We start from the raw sequence: 24,301 nt of genomic DNA, 5'->3' as shown, positions 1-24,301 counted from the left end.
AAAAAAAAAAAAAAAAAAAAAAAAAAACTACGGAAGAAAGCCAAAACTTTGCACATTATAAAAATTTAAAAAAAATCTCCTTTTAAATAAACTTTATCTTGAACACAATGAATGAAAACCCAAGATAACAAACTCTTAAGAAACGTATGACAGAAACGTTTCAAATTAAAAGATCCAAAGGATTTATCCAAGCGATGAATTAAGAAAAATCCCACAAAAGAAGATACATATGAAAAAAGTAAAATAAGACTAAACATAAAAATTCCAACCTTAGAAAAAAAAAAAGGATTATAAAGTGACAAAGAATTACTTTCTAATGGATTTTGGCAAGTTGTATTAATTTTCTCTAAGTACAACCATAAAAATGTGCTATATTATATACCATGTTATGAATAAATGTTATTGACATATATATAGAAAAATTCTTAAAGAATTTCAATATAAATCACTATAAATTATAATTGCATTGTATCATAATTTATTAACAAGGCAGAATTTCAATGAATTTTACACTATTCTATACATAATTTCAAGAGACAAAAAACTCATTTGGCATAAAATGTAATAGTTTAGCATTTGAGTTTTCTTAATTTGAGTAGGCATGATATATTTCTATGAAACCGTGGAAAATTACTATTATTTGGAAAAATGAAATGAATCCATTAATATATGCATACTTTTCACACAAACATTATGTGACAGAACTTGCACTTATTCACAAGAAAATGTACAATATATTTTATGTACAGGAACAGCAAAATCTTATACATGTATGCACACATAAAATAAAACCTTACTCGTGCCGTAGGAGATCTGTGATAGTTGCAGAACAATTCGTGGTCAAGGACAGGAAGTGAAGGAGGCCGGAGTAGTGAAACTGTCATCTAAAGATTTAATAGAAATGGTGGGATTACTAAAGAAGTCTAAAGATGTAGTCACTAAAGATGTAGTAGTGACCTTCTGGTGGTTGGTACAGTGTGAAAGCAAGGCAAGCCTAAATGAAACAGTAATCGAAAGGAAGACAATATCTGACTTGGCCAGAGCTTGGCCCAGTGTACTGAATCACATATGCTGCGAAGGTTACCATTTAGGGTCTATTACCAGGGAGTGGCATCAAATTGCTTCTCGTGGTGCGGGGAAATCATGTTGGATTCATAACACATAGCGAGAAAGGGGCAAACTAATGAACTACTTGGAAACTACATCAAAATATTCACGTGTCACTTTTAATCCTTTAATACTTTTAGAAAAGAGTGCCTTTCTACCCACAACCCCGCCAACATTCGTTATTGTTTGATTTCTTGAGAGCAGCCATTCTTTGTGGGGTGAGGTGGAATCTCAGTGTTGTTTTCATCTGCATCTCTCGAATGACCAGTGATGTGGAACATTTTTTCATATATTTAATTGCTGCTTTTCCTTCTTTGTCTGAGAAAAGTCTGTTCATTACAGATGCCCATTTTTGAATCGGCTCCTTATATGTGGGGGGATGATTGTCTGGAGTTCTTTATATATTCTACATAATAGTCCTTTGTCTGAGGAGCAGCTGGTAAATTTTTTTTCCACATTGTAGGTTGTCTCTTAGTTCTGGTGATGGTTTCTTTTGCAGTGCAGAAATTTTTAATAAGATGAGATCCCAGTTGTTGATTCTTTCTGCTAGTTCCCGCGCTACTGAGGATTTGTCCATAAAGTCTTTTCCTATGCCAATATCTTTGAGAGTTCTGCCTAACTTATCTTCCAGTAAGTTTAGTGTTTCTGTTTTAATATTTAGCTCTTTAATGCACTTGGATTTTAATTTAATGCATGGTGAAAGATAAGGGTCTAGTTTTAATCTTTGGCAGGTTGAGATCCAGTTTTTCCAACACCATTTATTACAGAGGCTATCTTTCCTCCAGTGGGGATGGTCAGCTCCCTTGTTAGTGGGAATGCAAACTAGTGCAACCACTATGGAAATCAATATGGAGATACCTCAAAGAGCTGGGACTAGAGGTTCCATTTGACCCAGCAATCCCTCTTCTGGGTATCTTTCCAAAAAAATTAAGAGAATCATATCACAGTGATATATGCACACCTATGTTTACAGCGGCACACTTTGTAATAGCTAAAATTTGGAAGCAGTCTATTGGCCTATCATTTGGAAACTGTATAAAGAAGATGTGGGTTTTCTATTAAATGGAATACTACTCAGCCATAAAGAATGAGACATTAGATTCATAGGTAGGAAAATGGATAAATATTGAGGATATACTCCTAAGTGAAATAAATAAGTCAACCATGTGTAAATACCAAATAGTTTCTCTGGTGTGAATAAACTACAATAGTACATAAGATCCTCATGAGATAATTGACAATGTGAAATAGGAAGAAAAGAGCTAAAGGTGTAGGGAAAGTGAGAAGGGTAGGTGAAAGGTAAAAAAAGGAAAGAAAAAAATAGGAGAAAATGAAAAGACGGAAATAAAGTGTTTGTAAATGGGGAGGGGAGGAGGGGGTGGAGGTGGCCAGGGACAAGGGAAAAAATGAGAACCAAGACCTGTCATGTAAAGGTACAAGATCCCAATGGTGAATGTAACTGTACTGTATACCTAAAATGTACCAATAAACTCAATGAGGAAACAAAAATACTTTTAGTAAAGAAAGGGAAAAAACTCATGAAGGGCCACATGGAAATGCAATGGAGAACAGTAAACTGAAATCTTTTTCACATTTTAATATTATGATTTGAAAACTTAGAGTAGATATTTGATTGCAGTTTGTGTTACATGCAGTGGAACTTTAGTATATAGAATATGTTTCACTCAGAAAATGTTTTTCTAAACAAAAATCTACTTGAAAAACCTACAAAAAGTCTATTAATTCATAGTAAATGTAATGCAGGAAGGTATTTCTACAAAATCACTAGTGATAGCCCTCTACCTTACCAAAATTCTAATTAAAATTATCCTGGAAATGAAACATTAAAGGACTGAAAACAGAAAAATCTTTTCAGAGGAAAATAGAGTAATAGAATATATAGCACAAGAGTCCGTTTCTTAATGTATACTAGAGTTCTCTATTGTTAGAGAAAACTACTTTAAATGATATTTCAAAGAAAATTACTCTTGAGAATAATAGATAAATTTAAAAATATCTATGCAGTTTCTTTTCTTAAGTCCTAAATATCTCTGATAGTAAATGCTGAAATGTAATTTACTTTCTAGATCCTTGGCAAGGGCTGTCCCTACCTCTGTTATAATTTTCTGTATATATTTCTGTGAAAAGCTCAAACACGATCACGTGCAACCTTTTCATGTTATAATTACTTCTATTAAGCACACCAGCATAATGAAATTGTACATCCTATAACACTAAAAAGAATAAAATGTATGAAATTTGTAGGTAGTGATAAAAATGTATTTCATATCACTAACCAGGATAGTAGCAAAAGTTCCCATTATATTGTTAAAGTCAATATTGTGTTTTTCTTATACATAAGTGACAGATTCAAATCAAATTATTTTTCATAATGATTTCAGGGATTTTTATTCTTACCACTTTTCACCTGTCTAACTTTGACAAACAAATTTTAAATAAAATATCAACATAGTGTAGTGCAACATTGTAGCAAGAGGCTGGAACTTGTACTTAGGGGCTAAATAATTTAGACTATGAGATTCTAAGAGCAAAATTTAATATGGCAATGTCTACTTGGCAGATAACAAATTGTACTACAACACAAAAGACCACAGTTTGTTTTTATAAGGGCTGGTACATGGGTGTATGCTCTATGATGCTGAAGAGAAATTAATATGTGATCTCTTAATATATGCATAGTACATAAATTTGTAAAGTATAAATCCTTTAAAAATGTCAAAGATATTACAAAGACAATTAAAAACTGTGAGAAGGAGAAAAATAGCATTTCAGAGAGGTAATTGTGAATCCTGAAAATCAGCCACAAAGATAGTAGTACAAATATAGCTGGAAGAATTTACTTTAAAAAATTAGCAGTATTAGGATTGTGTGTTAGTCAACTTCTCTATATTTCTTATTATGAAGCAAAGGGAACCATGCATAGAATCGAAGATCAACCGTAGCGTGACGCCAAATTTTTAAAATAGGGTACATTTTGAGAAAAATGAAACAGGATAAAAAGAACAGCATAAGTCAAAATTAGAAAAATTAGAAAATAACAGATAAAAACAATTGAGAAGAAAAAATTATTGCTAAAAGACAAATGTTTCACAAGAGAACATAATGTGACTTAAAATATTAGAAAATGAATTAAGGAAACTAAAATATGGAAAGGAATTTTTAAAAAATATTAAATAAGAAAGAAATAAGGAAAGAAGGGGAAGAAAAGAGAGAAGGGAAAAGAAGGAAAGAAGAGAGCAAGGGATGGAGAGAAGGTGAAAAAGAAAAGAAATGCATCTCAGTGAGAGTAATAGTCATAGGATATAGGCAAAAATAAAAGAAGAAACCCAACATAATCAGATCAAATATAAAAGATATATTTTTTAAAAAATCTGCAATAGGAAGCTGTGTATTTACAAATCATATCATGCAATCAGTAAAATCAACCCACGGTGTCCAGAAATAATGAAAATTCAATCCTACTAAAACTACTAAACTTTAGATAAATTTTCTTAAAAGGCATACAGGCAAAAATAGCAAAGTTAATTATAAGAAAAATAGATTGCTATCAAACATTCAACGGGAACATTTTTTGACAGCAACATATTTAACCAAAACAGTGCAACAGTATATTTAAGATAATCATAGAAAGAAAATGTCAACCAACAAATTTAAAACCACCCAAATTTATTTCAAATATAAACACAATGAAACTGCTACAAATGAGCTCTTTTCCTTAGACAACCAAATGATTAGAAAAATCATATAAAAGTTTGGTGAATATACTATATATATATGATATATATATATTATATACATCATATATATATATACATATTATATATACATCATATATATATAGTTATAGGTAATAGTTATCTGTATACTTATATGTAATAAGACTACAAATTGTCACTATAAAATGGAATATAATGCAACTATCAAAAATCAGAGAAAAAGATGAAAATAGGAAAAGTAGAACGAGCTTAATGCTTCACTTACAATTAACTAGAAGTATGGTGTTACTACCAATTGGATAAAATGAAGAGAAAGAGAAGAGGTTACCCCATAATTTCAAAATTTCTCATGAGAAAAAATTATAAAATAACCTCCCTTCCTCATACATTAGAAACAAAAATATCCATGAAAATATTGGTATATAGGGTAATTCTAAAATAATATACAAACATATTTTCAATAATGCAGTTACTCATTTAAAAATAATTATTGATAAGTTTGAAAGGATTGGAATTTTAACTAAAAATTTGAAACTATATTAAAAATAATTGAAATGTGCTGTTTCAAAATCAAATGTAAGATAAGAAAGTTAAGATATGCTTTTAGAGACCGTGTCACAGAACACTGTGCACTCGATTTTATACATACTCATTTGACTATTTATCCCTAGAAATGTACACACAAAGTATTAGTATATTTCTCCAACCTCTTTAAAACAGTTGACTTCAGGACTCAAGCTTTTTGCCTGAGCTCTGGGTTCACGCCCATGTTAAATAACACGGGATAGCTGTCAAGTGCCTTTAAGAACCTTATTCATAGACTGTATTCAACAACTTCACCTTAGAATCAGAAGTAAGAACCTAACTATGTTTTTTTCCTGCCATATGAAATGGTAAGTCATTCAATCTCTCATGTGAAGTTGTGAAATTAAAGGGAGAATTAATATTGGAGCTAACATTCTCTTCTCCCAAAGCTTTGCTGAGTGATGGCTGAGGCAGTGGAAAGGTGTCTTAGATATCTCCTTTTGCTCTTTCAAGTTTAACCATTGGTTCTCTAATCATGCTTTAATCTGTTGCTTCACGCAAAAAGGTAAGATAGAAGGGTTCAGAGACAGTGGGCTAACTGATTCTTTCTATGAATAAAACCCTGTCATTTGCAACAAAGCCCAAATACACAAAATGATACCAAACAAACAATAAGGACCACACATTTCAAGGTCTCATACTCAGAAGAAAAAGAAGCAAGGAGAAAACAGATAACTGCAAAACTCACATTCAAGAAAAATTTTCTTTGTGAAATTCAGCAGACCAAAGGGCTTTTTAGTTATTCCTTTTTAAATAAAAGGAATAAAATATTAGAACATTTACTAATGCATTAAATGGATAGCTTAGTTTGAGTGACAATTTATTTTATATTTTTCTTTTAAAAATATTTAGAATATTTAACAATGTATAAGATATGTGTGTACATAATTGTCTTTATCAAGTTTAGATAATATATTCTTGATATTTAGAGATAGGACACATTTAATTGCTTACCTTCACTTGAGTATAATTTGTGTTGCATACTAGCTTCTCTTCTAATCATTTGAGAACGCTTACATATAATTTACAACTGCCATCCTCTGTCCATTTCCTGGAATAAAACCAAGGTGTTGAGACTAGAGCTCTGGTTATTGCCCAATATTCAAGATTCTCTCATCCCATGTGATTTTATAACCTCTCTTCTCCCTTTTAGTTTTGTACATATCACATTGTCCAGTTTCTTTCTTCTTTCATCTTCGCACCTCTTTTAAATGAACTCTCACTTGCATCAACAAATATGCTTTCTCATGTTCTCATACCCTTCATTGAACATTTTGTCAGAGAATTTATTTGAAGTAGGTACCGTCTTATATAGTCTGCAGTGTGACATTAATAAAGGTCAAACACAGGAAACTTTAGTATCAATGAGTTAAAATACACAAAAAATGTAAAGCTCATAGTATATTGAAAGATATAAATAGGATAAATTGATTATGCTAAAGGAATTAAAGACTGTATTTCAGAGGGTGATGTAGGAATAGAATAAAAATAGAGGTTTCTTCAATAAATAAGAACTAATAAACATATTTTGTGGAAATAAAAAAAAATACAAATTTAAAAATTTACAAAAATCTCTTGGAAGTTTGAGAAACCTGTAGCTGGAATGTTCACTTATAAAATACAATCAGAAGTAATAAAATTTGAATGGAATGATGAGGACAATTTGGAAGGTTTTTACATGTGAGCATGACCTTTCATATATAAGCAGGCAACAGGGTCATCTGAAATGTTTAAGAAAGTTCGGTTACACAGCCGAGTAACTACAGAAAATAATAATGCGTTATACCCATCTAGAAAGAGTAAGAAAGTGTGGTGGAACAGGCCTGGAACGCCAGCACTCTGGTAGTCCCGGTTAGAAAGGTGGCACATTTTTAGCCTGAGCAATCTAGTGACTTAATGACCCTTTCTCAAAATATATACAAAAAATACATAAAGGGCTGGAGTTATGCAGTGTGAACGCTTTTGTTTCAAGCCCGTGTGCTGCAAAATCAAAACAAACAAAATAAGAACTTTGAAAGATTTTATTATAAAGAAATGACTTTGGGGGGGGCAGGGATCAAACTCAGGCCCTCTCGCTTGTGAGGCAGGCCCTGGAACTACTGAGCTAAATCCCTGGCCCAAGAAATGACAAATTTTTGAGTAGATATATATGCTTAACCTATTTTAAGCTTTACAGAAATCTCTTTTTAGATGTATTTACAGAAATCACAAATAAAATATTATTTGTTCCAATATTGTAAGAGCGAAGATTTTACTGAAACATCCATAAATGAAAGCAAAATAAGAATGAGTATGTACTTACTTGCTATAATAAATAACAATTTTAGAAATGAGTGCTTTTGTGTGAAGAAGACATTGAATAGCTAAAAAACAGGCAATGTAAACTTGTTTTGATGTAGTCTCTCTCTTTCTAAACTTTTTGAATTTTGAATCATGTGAATTTACATTTTTTTTTAGTTCTTTACACTAAAAGATGAAGGGAAGAGGGAAAGACAGGTAGGAAGGACATGAGAGAGGTGTTAAGCTGTGTTAGGTCCATGTAACAGCGCCCCATGAGGAATATGATCACTGTGTACTGTAAACATGTAATAAAACATGACAATTTTAAAATTTCCTTCTACTTTAAAAGGTCAGTGTAACCTATTTCATTTCATTCATTATGAGCTTACATTAAGGTAGTAGTAATAACCTGGGAAAATGTGACATTTGCGATGATTTTTTTATATGAACAAGTTCAGTTTTGAGTACATTATAAGATGACCTCACAGAGTTGAAACTTCAGTTACATGGTGATGATATACAGCTATATGAGACAGATACAAATATCATCAACATCTAGGTAGAACCTGTATAATAGCAACAGGAATGCAGTTGTACAGCACAACAAGAACAGAAGTAGAGGAAATTTGCCTCTCAAAGTGATAAGGATAGAGACAAGTCAGTGAATTAAATTAAAATGTGGAACTAGAATAATGGGAATGTCAAGAACAGTACTGTGTTCTACAAATTACAGAATGACTAAGTTAAGACACAGCATAGGTGGTATTCAACACTATCCAATGCTACAGGGGATTTGAGTTCAGTACAGTCCCTTACACAAAAAATTATTCACACTCTAATATTCTCTAAGTCTTCTTCTTGGGTAAGACCAATATTCTGCAACTCCCTCATCATTAAAGATTGCACATCATTCATAAGACAGATCACAAATATAATAGATGACACATTACAATAAATAACTAGTAGTATTCATGAGTTTTGAAGTAGAACTTTTTTTTTTAACCTGTAGCCAACTGTAACAAAGGCATTCAAGAGATACAGAAGAACATGTGCTGAGAAATGATCGTTGGTAGAAATCTGTGAGAGTTAGTCCCAGAGAGAGGGATTATTTAAAATATGAAATAGGAAGATAAGGCCCAAAGGGGAAGGGAAGTGTAGGGGAAGGGAGAGGAATATGAGAAAAGGAAAATAAATGAAAACAAAGTGTTTGTAAATTGAGAGGGGTAGAGGGTTGGAAGGGAGGGCAAGGGAATGCAGAAAAACATAAGAACCGAGATGTAAAAGTACAAATCCCCAGTGATGAATATCATTATTGTATACCTAAAATGTATCTAAAATTTAATGAATTTAAAAAAAAAAAAAGCATACTGAGCTGGGTGTGGTGGTGCATGCCTATAATCCCAGCACTCAGAAGGCTGAGGCAGGAGGATCGCTGTGAGTTTGAGACCAGCCTGGGCTACATAGTGAGTTCCAGGTCAGTCTCAACTACATAGTGAGACCCTGTCTCAAAAAAACAGAAAAAACAAATGTCAAAAAATAGAATCCTAGGTAAAAACAAGGTGTTGCTTCTGCAGAATCGAGGTCAAATAAAGACTTGAAAAAAAGTGCAAGAACTTTAGTTATATGAAACCAGTCTAGAAAATCAGTAGAAAGTGGCATACTGATGAGATGTGAAAAATATATAATAAGAAGGAAAGTAAGGGAAGTAGAAGAGAGCTACAGGTGAGCTTTGTTACTACATTTGATCTTAGCCAAAAGGCTCAGAAGATGCAGGTAAGCTTTGAAAGGAGGACACATCCATTCCCTTTTTGCATCCAATTGCAGAGAAACACAAGGATAGAGGCAAAGCTTCAATTAGTTTAACAGGGTAAAAGTAGCTTAATTGGAAGGATAGCTTTAACTTTAACATGAAAGGGACAATCATATGTTTCCTAGATCGTGTGTTCTTCTCATAACTCTTTAGATGCCTACATTCTGTGGGTACTTCAGATTCAGTTGAACTAAATTTAATGATAAAAAGAAGATGGTTCACACCCTTGAGAATAATGGTTAAGGTGAAAGTTAGATGACTCTTAAAAGTTCTGCTGGCCTGTTTCCTTTTGCTGGGACAAAAACCTTCCTGCATGCAACCAAAAGGAAGAAAGGCTTTTGGGACTCATTGTTTCAAGGGTTATAGTCTATGGTTGGTTGGCTGCAAGACAAAGAAGATCATGGAGGAAGAGAGTAATGAAGAAAAGATGCTGAACTCATGACAGGGACTAGGGGGTGAGCTCTGGAAAGAAAGAGACCAAGGACCACATACTGTCTCCAGGATCAACCCCCAATCCCACTCGGACCTCCCAGAAGTATGCCCTACTAATCAGTCTCTTAAACCAATCCAGTTGATAAAAAAGCTTGACTGTTACAGACGTCAGTAAGAGATAAAAAAGAGAGTTGAGGAGGATTTAAACTATCTTTAGATGAATTACTCTAGTGCCAAAAACTCCCTAGGACACACATTTTATGTATACAAATCCCCAATGTCAGTACTGTTGATTTTTAGAAATTAAATCAAATAAACTTTCTTGACCTCAATTTTGTTATAAATAAAAAATGGGAAAATTATAATGCATCTCTATCCTTTTGTCTGCTACTTCCTAATGTTGTTACTTAACCAAGCTTGTTGTCAATGCAAGGTGCAATAAAGTGGTGTTTGTTTTTGCACGTCAACAGACAATTTTTAACTTTTTGTTCATTGTCAGTATTTTTATTAGTAGATGAATTTGAGAGAATCATGTGTGTCTATTTGAAGCAATTATTATCTGGAATGGAAACAGCAACATGATTGCTTGATATTTTGTAGCTATTTTCATGCTGTTACATTTCAGAGAGGACAAATGGTTATTTCAGGGAGAAAGCTAAAGCTGTACTTAATTCTCACTTCAGAGGATAAAGTTACAAAAGAAAAGGAAGGACAAGGTCTAATTCTTCCTATGAAACCACTGAGCACACCTTAGTTCCTTGGGTTTCTCTCTGGGGAGCTATTATTAGGTACAGAAAAAGATAGCTTCCCTCTCCTACTGTCTTTATGTGCGTAGTGAATGCCAGAGGCAGAAACGTACAGGCTGTGGTTGCACAAAGATGTATGATTCACTTCAAAGGCTGTCCATTGAGTTAACCGATATACAGAAACATACCTTTGTGTCAAGGAATATCATTTTATTTTCTTCTGCAATTCTATATTTATGTCACTCTTCAGCGGACCCACATAAAATAAAAATAGTGCCGTAAAATTGTGAGTTTCAATCTCTCAGTCTGTCTTGGAGTTTGCTGTTTGCTATTTGCCAAAGACTTTCAACTATTTCAGGACAAAGTATCATATTTTCGGATGCTGTCATTTCTACCTGCATACCTTCCTCTTGCCTGATTAGCCACGCTATAGTCTGCTTTCTTTTACATTTGACTGGTCATGTCAAACTGCATTAGTGCTTCACATAAACCAAACATATCTTGAGGATTCTCATGGTAATGCTAATATTTGGAACAACTCAGGGAAAATGGTTAACAACCCATCACAATATTCATGCTAAGACATTTGAACAATTATGGATTAAGGTTTTGTGATTTCTGCCTCATTTACTCAATTCTTGGGAAGTAGCTGCTCTTCATGGCTACCGCTCTGTTTTATCGTTCTTAATAAATTTGTTTTTAAAGAAAGGTCAGAATCAGCATTTTTTTACAAGACACCTTTACCGAAGCACAAAGAATTAGAATATTCTATGGGCCGGGGATTTAGCTCAGCGGTTCGGTGGCCTGCCTTGCAAGCACAAGGACCGGAGTTCAATCCCCGGTACCAAAAAAAAAAAAATAGAATATTCCTGGTCTGAACATTTCAACTTACGTTAAAATTCTTTCATCTGGTTTTTTATATTTTTTTTCCTATTAGCTTATACTTCATGTGGCATTGTCCAGAAGACAGGAAGCATGGTACATGTTTAATGCAAAAAGTAAGTCAGTTTATTTAGGCTTTCGTCTATAATTTTGTTCTCTACTAATGATTTTAAAATCAATTTTGATTACGAGACCTAGAAAAATGTACTTCATGAAGAATCTAGGAATATAACCCAAACACGTGAACAATGATTCTTCGCCTGCTTAATTTTCTCAAAAAGTACCAGTGGATGTGTTCTGTATAATGGATCTTGAAAAAAGAGTCCGAACACATTTGTGGCTTTGCTTTTAAAAAAAAAACAAAAAAGCAATGAAGATTGTCATGTTTAGAGGCCAACAAGAACTCAACACCTTTCAAAGAAACTTTATTTCTGGATAAGAAATAGACTGCATAGAATTCTCATCGTATTATTAAATCTACAGGATTGGAGAACACAAGAAGATGAGATAAAAATAATTGGAAGTAAGTATCAACATGCAGGTAATAAATCATTGATATTTGAGAGTTGTAAGTGTGACAATATGACAATAAAGAATTCAGGATGTGTATCACTCTTGTGATAATTATCTGGAGGTTTAACTCAAATAAAATTTAAGTAAGAGTTAATTATCTCAAGGTAGAAGATCCTGTGTAAGAGAAATAGAGATGATCAATGAATTTATTAAAAATATTGATTGATTTCTTATAAATATGTGTAATAATATGTATTGGTGTTAAATTCTATCATTATGCTGATAAAATATAATAAAATATAAATATGGCATATAATAAAATAGAAACAGAAAAATCTAATCTTAAAAATGTGAACTATTTTAGTTGTTTTTGGATTTCAAATATATTTATATTTCTTTTCTCTGGGAAGTTTTGTCACAAAATGTAAATGATACAATCAACAAGCACATGATATTTATCAAATTAATAAAACCAAGGAGTTTATAAATCATGAAATTTTGAGGGCAATTTCTCAACTATAATTTGTAACTTTGTTTTATTTGTAAATGCAATTTTTGAAAAATATTATATGAAAAGAAAATGAGAAAGAACATATAATGTTTGAAGATCATATCAAACTAATAATGTATTTGGATTATCAGTCTGTGTTGCATTAATTTTTGTTTGTTTCATATCTTTTTTCGGCTATCATATATATGTATATTTGAAATTTTTATTTAGTGTCTTCATTTCTTGTTGTCATGTATGTTTGCAATCTTTAATAAAAATATAAAATAAATATGTGTAATATAGTTGTGAGCGATAATATTTATACAGATGAAAAGAATTTCAGATACCTTCATCAACCAGAAAATATTTTCCTAAAACTGCAGAAAGTGTGAGTCCACTATACATTTTCAATATGAACTCAAATACATGATACTACTTATGAAAAGGAATAAATGAGTTGAATAATATGCCATTAAAAGACAAAGTTTCTGGAAAATTAAATAAAATGATCTATTTGATTAAATAACTATAAACCTTGAAATTTGCTACAGTGAAACAAAGCTAAAAACATCTCAAAGAATGATTTAAAATTAAATAAGTAAATAATGATAACTAATTTAAAAACAGATATTATGACGTTTAACATAGAGACTTAAAGAGATGAATGAATGGATAACTTTAATTATAATCCACCTCACCAAGGGAACTAATGAGACAAAATATAGATAACAAAGTGTTTTAGAAAAACAGAAAAATATTAACAGCTATAAACATATTTCTGAAAATTATTTCAGGAATATGGCCAAAGAGAGTAGGACATATTTGCTCAATTCAATCAGAGTTTAATTCTACAACAACAGTTTCTTATATTACTGTATATTGCTTATGTAAAATACACAAGAACTAAGCCAGGCTCACACCTGTAATCCCAGCACTTGGGAGGCTGAGGCAGGAGGATCGCTGTGAGTTCGAGACCAGCCTGGGCCTACACAGTGAGTTCTAGGTCAGTCTCAACTACATAGTGAGATCTGTCTCAAAAAAAAAGAAAAAAAATACACAAGAACTGATTATATACTTGCTACAAGAAATATATCTTCTATATTTAAAATATATATATACATTGGATATATGTTTGAATAAAAATCCAATAAAAACTTTTCATAGTTTCCAAAAATTCATCAGCCTAATAAAAAAGGAGAGATTAAATATAGTTCATATAAATTTTAGTCATTTGATTTTTATTATATTAGTTTTCTGCTCTACAATTTATAGTGAGTTTACAATTCATCATGCATAACTTTGCTGAAATTTTTCTTTTGATTGCAAATCCTAAACTTTGGTTCATATATGTTAGTACTAAATTTAATTTAATCTGATGTCATATATGAGCAAGAATATTCATTAGATCCAGTAGCAACAATTACATTAATTGAGTAAATTCTAAAGTACCACTCATTGAATTAGAAAACAATAATTTGCACCACTGCTTAATATTGATACTCCTTTGCCTGTTTAAGCTATAAAAGAAAAAGAAAACTGATGATAAATTCTATCAGAGACAAATTTATAATTACTTACAATCTTCATGTTGATATATGTATACGATGATAAAACACTAAAAATAGTATAAATATAAAATAGATTTAATAGAACCTAACTAAATTAGACTTTATTTTACAATAACAAAACAATAAAAATTGAATTTGGAAAAATTTTTAAGACAAAATACTAAAAGAGTTATCAAATAATTATAATTATTTGTATGATGTAAGTAAAATATACTATGCAGAATTACTGTTCAAAATTACTCTCCAATCCATTAGCAGAAGAACATAATTGTTACAAATGTGAAGATACTATCATAAGTGCATCAGTCCTTTACCAATTAACATAGATATTGAATACAGTTCTAAGCAATTGGTAGGCAGTTGTGAATTTTGTGCTAGTTGCATTGTTTGTCTTCAATCAAGTATTCCTCATTTCCTATTCAAAAATATACATGAGTAAGTGTAGATATTTTGAAACAATTTGAGAAACAGGTATAACCTGTCATAACCTATCAGATAACTACTCCTACACCCATTACAACCAACACTTCTTAGAACAACCCGGACATTGTTCTTAATAACCTCAATATGTTTCTATCTGGCATAAAGTATTTTTTAAAGTGGCATTACACTTGCAACAAAGTACAAAATATTAACCAAAATGTATCTAGCAGGGCCAGAATGCTGTAGCTTCTGGCTTCTCCTATAATCTACCTTATTCCCACTCATTTTACTCATGTCTCTCTAGCCTTATAAGAGCCTCAGAAATATACTCTTGGCTTTCATCCTGAGGGAAATCCATACACCCCTGAATTTTCATAGTTCTTTCAGACTCTTTTTAGGGATCCACTCAAACTTTATTCAGTGAAGTATTCTCTAACTGCTTCATTGAAAATAAATCTTTCCCCTTACCTTTTGCTCCACGTTCTGCTTCCACTTAATATGTATTGAGTTTAATTTAAATAATTACTAGTTTACTTTTACCTAATTTGTCTCAATAAAATGTAAGTTTCAGTTTTTAGCTTCGGTTTTGTTTTCATACTGCTGGGCATCAAACCCAGGTTTCCTGCAGATAAGGCCTGCGTTTGATCACTGAGATGCACCCATGGTCCCAAATACAAGCTTCTTGACAGTAGGTTCTTTTTTTTATTCTTGATAACTAGGACAACATTTCCTATAGCCCTCTCTATGAAATAGTTGTTGAATTAAAAAAAAAAACCTTTTCGGTCCTAAGCTTCCAGAGTTAGGACTTAAACTTGTCCTTTGTGACATTCTTATCTTTTGAGTCCAGGAGTGAGCTATAATTCTGTTAAACTTGGATAGAATTTCTCCTAAAAGCAAAGGACGTGTCTCAGATATTCTAGGAGGATACAGGAGATGGGCAGGTATAAAAACATTTATACTCTTTTTGGTTTTTTCTTAGATTTATTTTCTTCTTTCATTGTGGTGTATGTTTGCAGCACCTGATAATTACGTTCATTTTGAGGGCTTGTTAAGTGTACATCTTTTGCATTTTGATCATGTTTGTGTTTTCTTCTCCCCCGTTCTTCCTCCTCCCTCCTTTCCCTGATCCTCTTCCCATCTCCATAGAGTCCACCCTCCCTGTTTTCTACCATCTGTGTTCTATTTCTTTATATTTTTGGAGTCTCCTACAGAGAAATTAGGTAATATTGACTCTTCTGTGCCTGATTTATTTCACTTAGAATTAAGGTCTCAAGATCCATCCACGTTTTTCAAGTGACTGAAGAATCTCATATTGCTCATTAGTTATCAAAGAAAGAAGTCGTCTGAAAGTAAGCCATGAATCAGATAATGAGCCAGTCACATAACTGAACGAGACTTGCAAAATGATTTGGTGACAGACTAGCATCTGCTGGTCTAAGATATGATTCAGATGTAATTTATTCTATTAGTCCTTGCTGCTTTTATCATTAATGATCTGGCTAACTGAACAGCCAATGTAATTGTATTAGAATTTGGTTTTTACGCACTGAGGTCCCCTTATGTTGCCAAGGCTGGTCCTGAGGTCCCAAACTTGAGACATTTCCCTCCTCAGACGCTGCAGGCCATTGCATGTGTTGCTTTATTTGTGTTTACAACCCGGTGGGAAATTAAAGTGTGCTGCGTGTGGAAGCAGGGTTGGTCTGTATGAAGAAATGGCAAAAAGTGGGGAAAGAGGGATGGAGAGGGCAGGCGGGATGATGGAACGGAGTCTTGTCCTGGAGGCGATAACAAATTATTGGACACGTTTGCAGCAAATGTGACACGGTCGTTCTACACTGTGAAATGATATGCGAGCAGCAGCCTTGAGAATCAGTAGGAAGGTTGAGACCAGTGGCAGAAAGAACGGAAAAGTCCTTCGTTTGTTCAGATGAGGAAATAGGAATATTTAGAATAAATCAGTGACCCTGCATAGAGAGAAGAGAAGGCATAGTGAGAAAAATTTGTATTTAGTTTGAGTTTCCCATCAGTGGGTGACAAACACAAACAGGATTGTGAGGACATGGAGCTTTGGACTAGAGTGACAGATGCCTAACTGTGTCAGTAAAGAAGAGAAAAGGTAAAAGACAAGTTAGAGGATTTTGAGTTTATCCTTGGATCGATGGACAGTTACTTGTCTTTGAGACACCAAATTATGTATTTTATATATAATTATGGAGTATGAGTATATCGCATACTCTTTGAAAATAATTATCTGGAGATTTATTAGTGACATTTATAAGCTAAGTGAAACTTATTACTTTGAACAATTTTAGAATACAAAACAGCAGAGTATAAATCAATAAAACATGGTAGAATTGCTTTGCTCTTGAATGATCCAAATTAACTTTGCATTTATCAAAATGTTTCCCCTAAAACATTAATTTTTATAATAAGTAAGCACCCAAAATTTATTTTATAAATAAAAGTTTTGAATGTATTTTGTAAGACTTTTGACAGTTTGATAATTATAGTAGAATAACTCCTTGATAGTTTTGTACTGAAACTTACAATATACCATTTATCATTTACGACTGTGCTGGGTTTATTTTCTGTTTTCCCTGAAGATGCCTAAACTTTATTTGATATATGTTAGTACTAAAACTTTTTTTTCAGAAATCTTCACATTTGACAAAAAAGATTGCTTCAGATTGTCTCTGAAGAAATATAGCAAGATAAATGAGTTGTTGTCTATCAATTTCTTTTTCAGTATAAACTTTTACTTTATTTCCAGTTAGTCAATGAAACCATTCACTTGGGAAAATAAAGACACATAACAATGCCAAAAGAATCATAGGATTATGAAGGTAAAAAGACTTGAGAGATGGTTTAATTTTTAAAATCTTCATTTTACAAGAGGAGAAGCTGGGTTTCTAAGGCCACACCAGCCTCTTTAATAGTATTTCCAGAATTAGAAATAGCATCTTTCGGTTCAGTCTAGTGCATTTTGGTCTAGTGCATTTTTTAATTGTGTTGTGCTGTGTTTTACTTTGTGACGCTTCTAAAAGACGGTTCTCATGACATGTCTGTGCATGAAGCAGTGTTTCCAGCAGAAATCCTTTCCCTGCAGAAAGATGCCTGCCAAGGATTCTGCTACTAAGAGCTCCCACTGGAAAAGAGGTCCTTGGATAATACACTGTGCAGACTGTAATGAGCTATATAATGTCTTCGTGCTCTGAGGATCTGGAGGCTTCACAATGTAGACATTTTTCATAAAGATTTTAAGCAAGCAAGCAAGCATTTTGTTGTCTACTCTTCCCATAGCCCATAAGACAGCCTGTCACTCGGCAAGGTTATGTTTTAGGACCCTAGGTCAATGTTTCTAGATAGTTACATTTTTTTTTTCAGGCCACTGTTTTTGCCTTTTAGAAAACAGCATGACCTCTCCCATCTTTTCTGTAACTGAGAAACTGACTAAAGCATGAAATCCCAAGCTATATTCACAGCAATAGTGCAAAATGTCACAGATGTTATCCCTGGATTTCATTCAGTCTTTGCAAAAAGTCATTTCCCTGCTATGTGCCAAAAGCTTTGTCAGTTGTGCTAGATAAACACTATATCTTGAATATTTGTGAATGGACTCATGGTGACTTTGTAAATTTCTGTTGATAAAAATCAAAGATATCAAAAGATGTATCACTACAACAAAGATAATCTGTAAGTATTAAATGGAGTTTGTACTTTCTAGTCAATGAACATTCATTTCTACTTTGGACCACAGCCTCTCAAATTAAAATCACATTGGTTATGCTGAGTCTCATCATCTCAAAAATCTCCATGGCAATATAAGAGTGATCATGAAAATGAATAACATCGCTTCTTAATTATCTACAGGTTTCCAGGATATATTTTTGAAACATATGTTTTCCATATATGTTTTCTCAGATGTGGAATGCTAAAGCTATGTTGCATTAATGCATATGCTCATCATGTCTATATAACCTTGGATCATGCAGAAATTATAATTTCTATGCACATCAATAAATATAATTCATATTTTTAATTTTTTTATTTATCTTAATTTAGATGCTTAGAAAATATATGTGTTGTTTATGGCCTTGATTTAGTATATAATTTCTTTTACAAAAGTTTCATAATGATAGCATAATCCTATTCAAAAAATTAAATACTTTAATTATCTTACTCTAAAATATTTTAATGGAAAACCATAATTGTGTTTTTAATCATATTCATAGTGGGAAGTGAGCTTTATGAGGCCACATATTAATTTGAATATATATTCTCTGCAGTTAATAATCTTGTCTTTCTCCATATGTACTAATTTGAGAAAAATATATAATTCCAACCATCTGCCATTTTTAGAACAATAGACATGTAACTATGGTTGCAATGTCTTGCTTATTGAACCGATGGTCATGGTACTCTCCGGGATGTGCATGTGTGTATGTGTGTGTGTGTGTGTGTGTGTGTGTGTGTGTGTGTGTGTATGTTGTCTGGCTTATTTTTATCAACAAATAAAAGCATAAAAGGGCAGCATGATTCTTTAGTTAAGTTCTTTCTGCTGCTGCTGCTATAATAGAACTTCATATATTCCCGAGAATTTTTATGTGTTCAGTGTGAGCATTTTGAACATGAAAATACATATTCCTTATTTTCTGAAGTAATCAAAACAAAATAGAGAAGTCCAAAGGAAAAATCAAAATATATAAGCATGTGGTAAAAGCCAGAATTGCTTCTTAGGGGTTAAGGTAATCCACATAAATCACCTGGGACACCCAGGATTGAACAGCTTTTTCAGGTAAAGGGAATGAGTTGTTTGTTAGATCACAGAAAGTAGTCACTTTAATACCAGAGGACTTAGATACAGCAGGTGGCAAAATGATTTTGTTTTAAAAGGAAAGAAAGAAAAAGATAATGTAGGGAGGAGAAATGCAGTCCACAGTCTGATCTGGTAAGGATTCCTGCCAACAGCATCAGCTAAACAGATCACCTGGGATATGGCAGCATAGCACGGGCCCTCCGAGCATAGCAGTTGAGTCCTCATAAAGACGAAACTCGAAAATTACAGTGATAGCCCTTATCCCGGGCCCAAGGACTGGGATGTTTAGCTATAGTGACGTAGTATCAGAGAACTGACAGTGTAGCACAGAGGAAGAACTTCTATGCCTTTCTAAGATAAAATGTCTCAGTTACTTTCCTTGTCGTTGGGATAAAATACTTGATGCCTACAACTTAAAGGAGGAGAGTTGATTTTCACTCTTAGTTTTAATCGATGCCGTGCAGCTCCAATGCCGGAAGACACAGTGCAAAGTTCTGGCTGACAGAGAGGTGCTCGTGGCATCGAGAATGGTGACCTTGCAGCAGAGAGGCAGATCAGGGAGGAGGCCCGAGGGAAGATGTGGCCTTCCAGGGCAGCTCCTAGTGACCCACCTCTCCCAGCCAAACCCAGCCCACTAACCACAAGTCAGCTGTAAGACCCCAAATTCAATTACCTCCCCCAAACCCCACCTGTGAGCACATGAGGCTCTTGGTGGGCATTTAGATGTAAACCATAGCGATGGAAATGAGCAGAGAAGTGGCGAGGAAAAAAAGGTAAAAAGAGGAAAGATGGAGACAGGTAGAGAGATGCCGAACTACAGAGTTATCGTGCCTTTGAATGAGCACAACCTCGAATAAAGGTGAGGTGAGAGGTTTAAATCAGTTTTCAGTAGTCTCCTTTTATTTTCATTCATTCATTCATTCATTCATTCATTCATTTATTTATTTATTGTACAGGACTCGAACTCAGGATTTGCATGTAGGCAGGTGTGGAGCCATGAGCTAAATCCCCAGCCCATTCTCCATTTCATTTTATTCTTAATGTTTTAACATTTTTACTGTATAAGAATACAGAAGCAGGGGCCAGGGATTTAGCTCGGTGGTTCTGCCGCCTGCCTCACAGGTTCAAGGACCTGTACCGAAAAAACAAAGCAAAACAAAACAAAAGAATCTAGAAGCATGATTTCATTATAGTGAATATTTATATGTACTTTAGCATATATAAAACACTTTATATATACTGTCTTTGTACACATTTATTAACCCATGACACATGCATGTTATTGTTGAAACATGATAATACATGATGTACTTATATTGTAGTTTTTGAGTAAGTAGCAGAGTTTTCAGGGAAATTTCCAATTCAATTTCTATTTTAATTGCTGGAAGTCAGTACTTTCATTCCAACCCTGTCCTCACATATAACATAGTGATATTTAATGTTGATCATTAGGTTCCTTAGATGCTTTAAGTAGAAGATATCTGAATTTTAATTTCAGGAGTCCTACTCTAAGTTTGCTCTTTTTTTCACATAGTCCAACAACTGAGGCTCTACCTAACCCATTACCAAGTCAACTAGGATTTCTTCATATTGTCTTGATGTACCTAGGCCAAAATCTTAAATGGGACAATAAGGGAGATGGTGTCTTAGGGTCTTTTCAACTATAAGGAATATTAAGTGCATTTTCTGTGCTGTTTTGTTCCCTTCAATGAATCCTTCAATTCTGATTCTATAAAAATGCTAAGTAAGAAAGTACCATATGTCCACTGATATTTGACTCAGTACCCAATATATAACTGTTACTCCTGTCGGGCAGGGTGTTCCATCTTTACATTACTGTGACAATATTCATCTCTTCTCAAAAACAATGCTTTTATCTTCCACATTTTACTTATTAAACCTTTTCTGTCTCCTTTCTGATTATCTTTTCTGAGCTGTGGTCTACTCTGGAACTATCTCAGAAAATAAATTCAACAAAGACACTAACAAAATAATTCAAGAACTTCCTTGTATTTCAAAAATAGCTTCCACACAAGTAATAATAAATGAAGAACAACTTGTACATTTATTTTCCATGATTTTATATTGCTCATCTTCAGCTTTAGCCACTTAGAAAACCCTTGCTTTACCACTGAGTGGCAGAATTACATGTTATCTTTCAGATATGATGAAATGCAAAATAGCTTAAAAACTAGTCCCCCTGCCTACATTAATTTGATGTCCTTACATCTGTTGGGAAATGATTCTGAGGAAGATAGCTTTTAGGATATCTATTAAAGACCTAGGTCCTTATTTTGCTGCAAGCAAGGTCAGTAGGAGCAAAATTTGAAGTGAAAGTAACAAGATGATTAAATATAGGCCTGGTGGGTTGATAATAACTCCTACAACTTCATGTCATTGATCTTCAGTTTACAATAGAAAAATAGAAGGAATTGATATTTTTATTTGAAATATTTTGTCATTACCTTGATAGGTAAGAGGATTGTTATTTTTCAAAAATAAATGCCAAAGTAATTGAAGCCTCCTATCTAGAAATTTGCTTTTGAGGCACTTCTTAAATGAAGATGTCCACTTCCACTGACCTCCACTATGGAATAAGATTTAGAAGTTTAAGAAGACATATTCATTCTTTTTTTCAGAAACTGTAATAATCAAAGTGAACTCTTCACTGCTTTAGAAAGGAAATGTTAATTTAATCAACAGTCCCAAAACACAACAAATTTCAGAGAAACTGCACTTTTCTGATAATAGAATAGACGCTTTTTTGTGTTGTGGTGCACTGACATTCAATTTTAGAAAATGTTCTAATCAATAAAAATCACATACACTCAATGGAAAAATAAATAAATAAAAAGCTACCTCTACTATGAAAAATCACTCACATAATCTCCAGGATCTCGTTAGCAGAACTACCTGGTGAAAATGCTTGTTCTTCCATTGGCAATGCTGAATATGTCATACTCAGTAAGTGCTTGGAATTTGTACATTCCAGCATCATCCACACTTCACAGATATCAGTGCTGAAGTCTGATTATAAAGGTGTTTCATGTAAGTTTTTTTCTGATTCTTCAGTGCCTCCAAAATTATAGTAGTTACTAAATTTTCTAACTGTTGTGTTTTGTTGTTGTTGTTGTTGTTGTTGTTGTTGTAGAGACAGGGTCTTTTTATACCATTCAGGCTGGCCTTGAACTCGTTAGGTAGCCCAGACTGGCTTTGAATTTGTGGCAATCTTCCTGTCTCAGCCCACCTAGTGCTAGGATTATATGCCACCATGTCTGCTTGAAACTTTTCTTATGGATTTATTTTGAAATATGCATTACATAAGGGAGTGGAAATAGAACTTCATCCTATCAGATATTCCAAACATATTGTGTTATTAGCAGTATGAGATTCCTGGTATAGTTGAAGAAGTCTTAGATATTCTTCTTCTCCGAAGACAAAAATTTCCTGGGTGAGGACATAAGAAAGTAAGTATTCTCATAAAAGCATTATCACAAGAAAGACTCATTTTTTAAGTCTATTGAGTTTGTTCCTTTTACTCACTGTGTAAGTCTTTCTTCCTTTCTATTTACCCACATATCTATTTACCCATCACATCAACTAATCCATCTGTATTTATCCATCCAAACATTCTTCTATCCACTTTTTGCCTTGTTGTTCAAATATATAAAGTGCAAAATAGGAAAGAATCTAGTGGGTGGCTTGGTCATGTGGTATCTATCCTATCAGTATATCTGGAAAAGGCAGAAATATTTGTGTAATCACAAAAATATTTGGATCTTTATTTTTTATTCCTGATTTTTATTTACATTATTTTCTGCTCTTCATGTACACAACAACTAAACACTGTGTAGGCCTGGATTTTAAAAAGTGTGATGAGGAATAAAAATCAGATAAGAAAAAAATAGGATTTTCTAGAATATCTATCAGTTTCTTAGCTTCAGAAAGTTTTATTTTGGGAGAAGTATAACTGGTTTAGTAGTATTTCTTCATTAATGAGTAGGAGAAATACGATTATCAAACTCCGTAGTATTGGACATATAATAACTCTCCAGTCTTCAGTTCTTCCTGTAAAAGAGAAATACTAATAATTTATGTTGCATAGATCTACCATGAGGATTGAATGGATTAATATTTATAAAAAGTTGTTTTGATGCACACACATAAATACACACACACACACAATTACCATCACCAGCACTCCTTTATCTAGTGGCTCTAATTTAAGGTCTGAATTCTCTCCTAAAAATAGAAGCTTACAAGAATAAGATATTTTCTTCTTTTTTTGGAGGGGGGCTATTTCCTAATACTAAGAATAGTGCCCAAATCATTGAAGATATTCAATAATTCTTGTTTTAAAGAGGAAGTTGGGATCTTCTAGATGTTCAGAAGCAGAAGAAAATACTTATATGATTATGCACAGGGTTTATCAGACGGACTGACAGGATCAGAGGTGGAGGAGGCCACATAGGCAACTGCGCACTGAAGAGTCAGGGCATCCAACAGCTTCTCAGCCCAAGAATGGAAGTAGCAGCGCTAGAAATAAGTCTGGAGGACGAAGCGCGAGTCTGAGGTCAAAGGCCTAGCTAGCATCTCCTTGAAGCGTCACCGCTATGAGTGTGCATCGAGGGCTAAGGAAATAGGAGACCGATGTCCAAAGAATTGCAGAAAGATGCAGCCACTTCCAGACATGTGCCAGCTTTCCTGTTTCCCTTTTATTCTGTCCAGCAGGCGGGCCTGTTTCTTGCCACTCACGATGGGCGTGGCTCCCTCCCCACCAGTTTGCTGACCTACTTGGTGATCAACTCTGGAAGCACACCCCACTTACCCAAACACGTACTTTACTTATCTGCTGGGTGTTGCCTAATGCAGCCAAGTTGATTCATCCAGATTGACAATCCATTTACTTAAA

General features: G+C 33.5%; 1 protein-coding gene across 1 annotated transcript in view; it reads left to right on the top strand.

The window, feature by feature from the left end:
* Mgat4c (MGAT4 family member C) overlaps positions 1–24,301 on the top strand; it is a 302,515-nt gene that overhangs the window by 214,995 nt on the left and 63,219 nt on the right. The gene's annotated exons all lie outside the window — the stretch shown is intronic.

The sequence above is a fragment of the Fukomys damarensis genome, unplaced genomic scaffold (genome assembly GCF_012274545.1).
Source record: "Fukomys damarensis isolate Sample0158 unplaced genomic scaffold, DMR_v1.0_HiC HiC_scaffold_15, whole genome shotgun sequence".
NCBI lineage: Eukaryota > Metazoa > Chordata > Mammalia > Rodentia > Bathyergidae > Fukomys > Fukomys damarensis.
The sequence above is the reverse complement of the archived record's forward strand: the minus strand, read 5'-3'. Positions and strand labels throughout refer to the sequence as shown.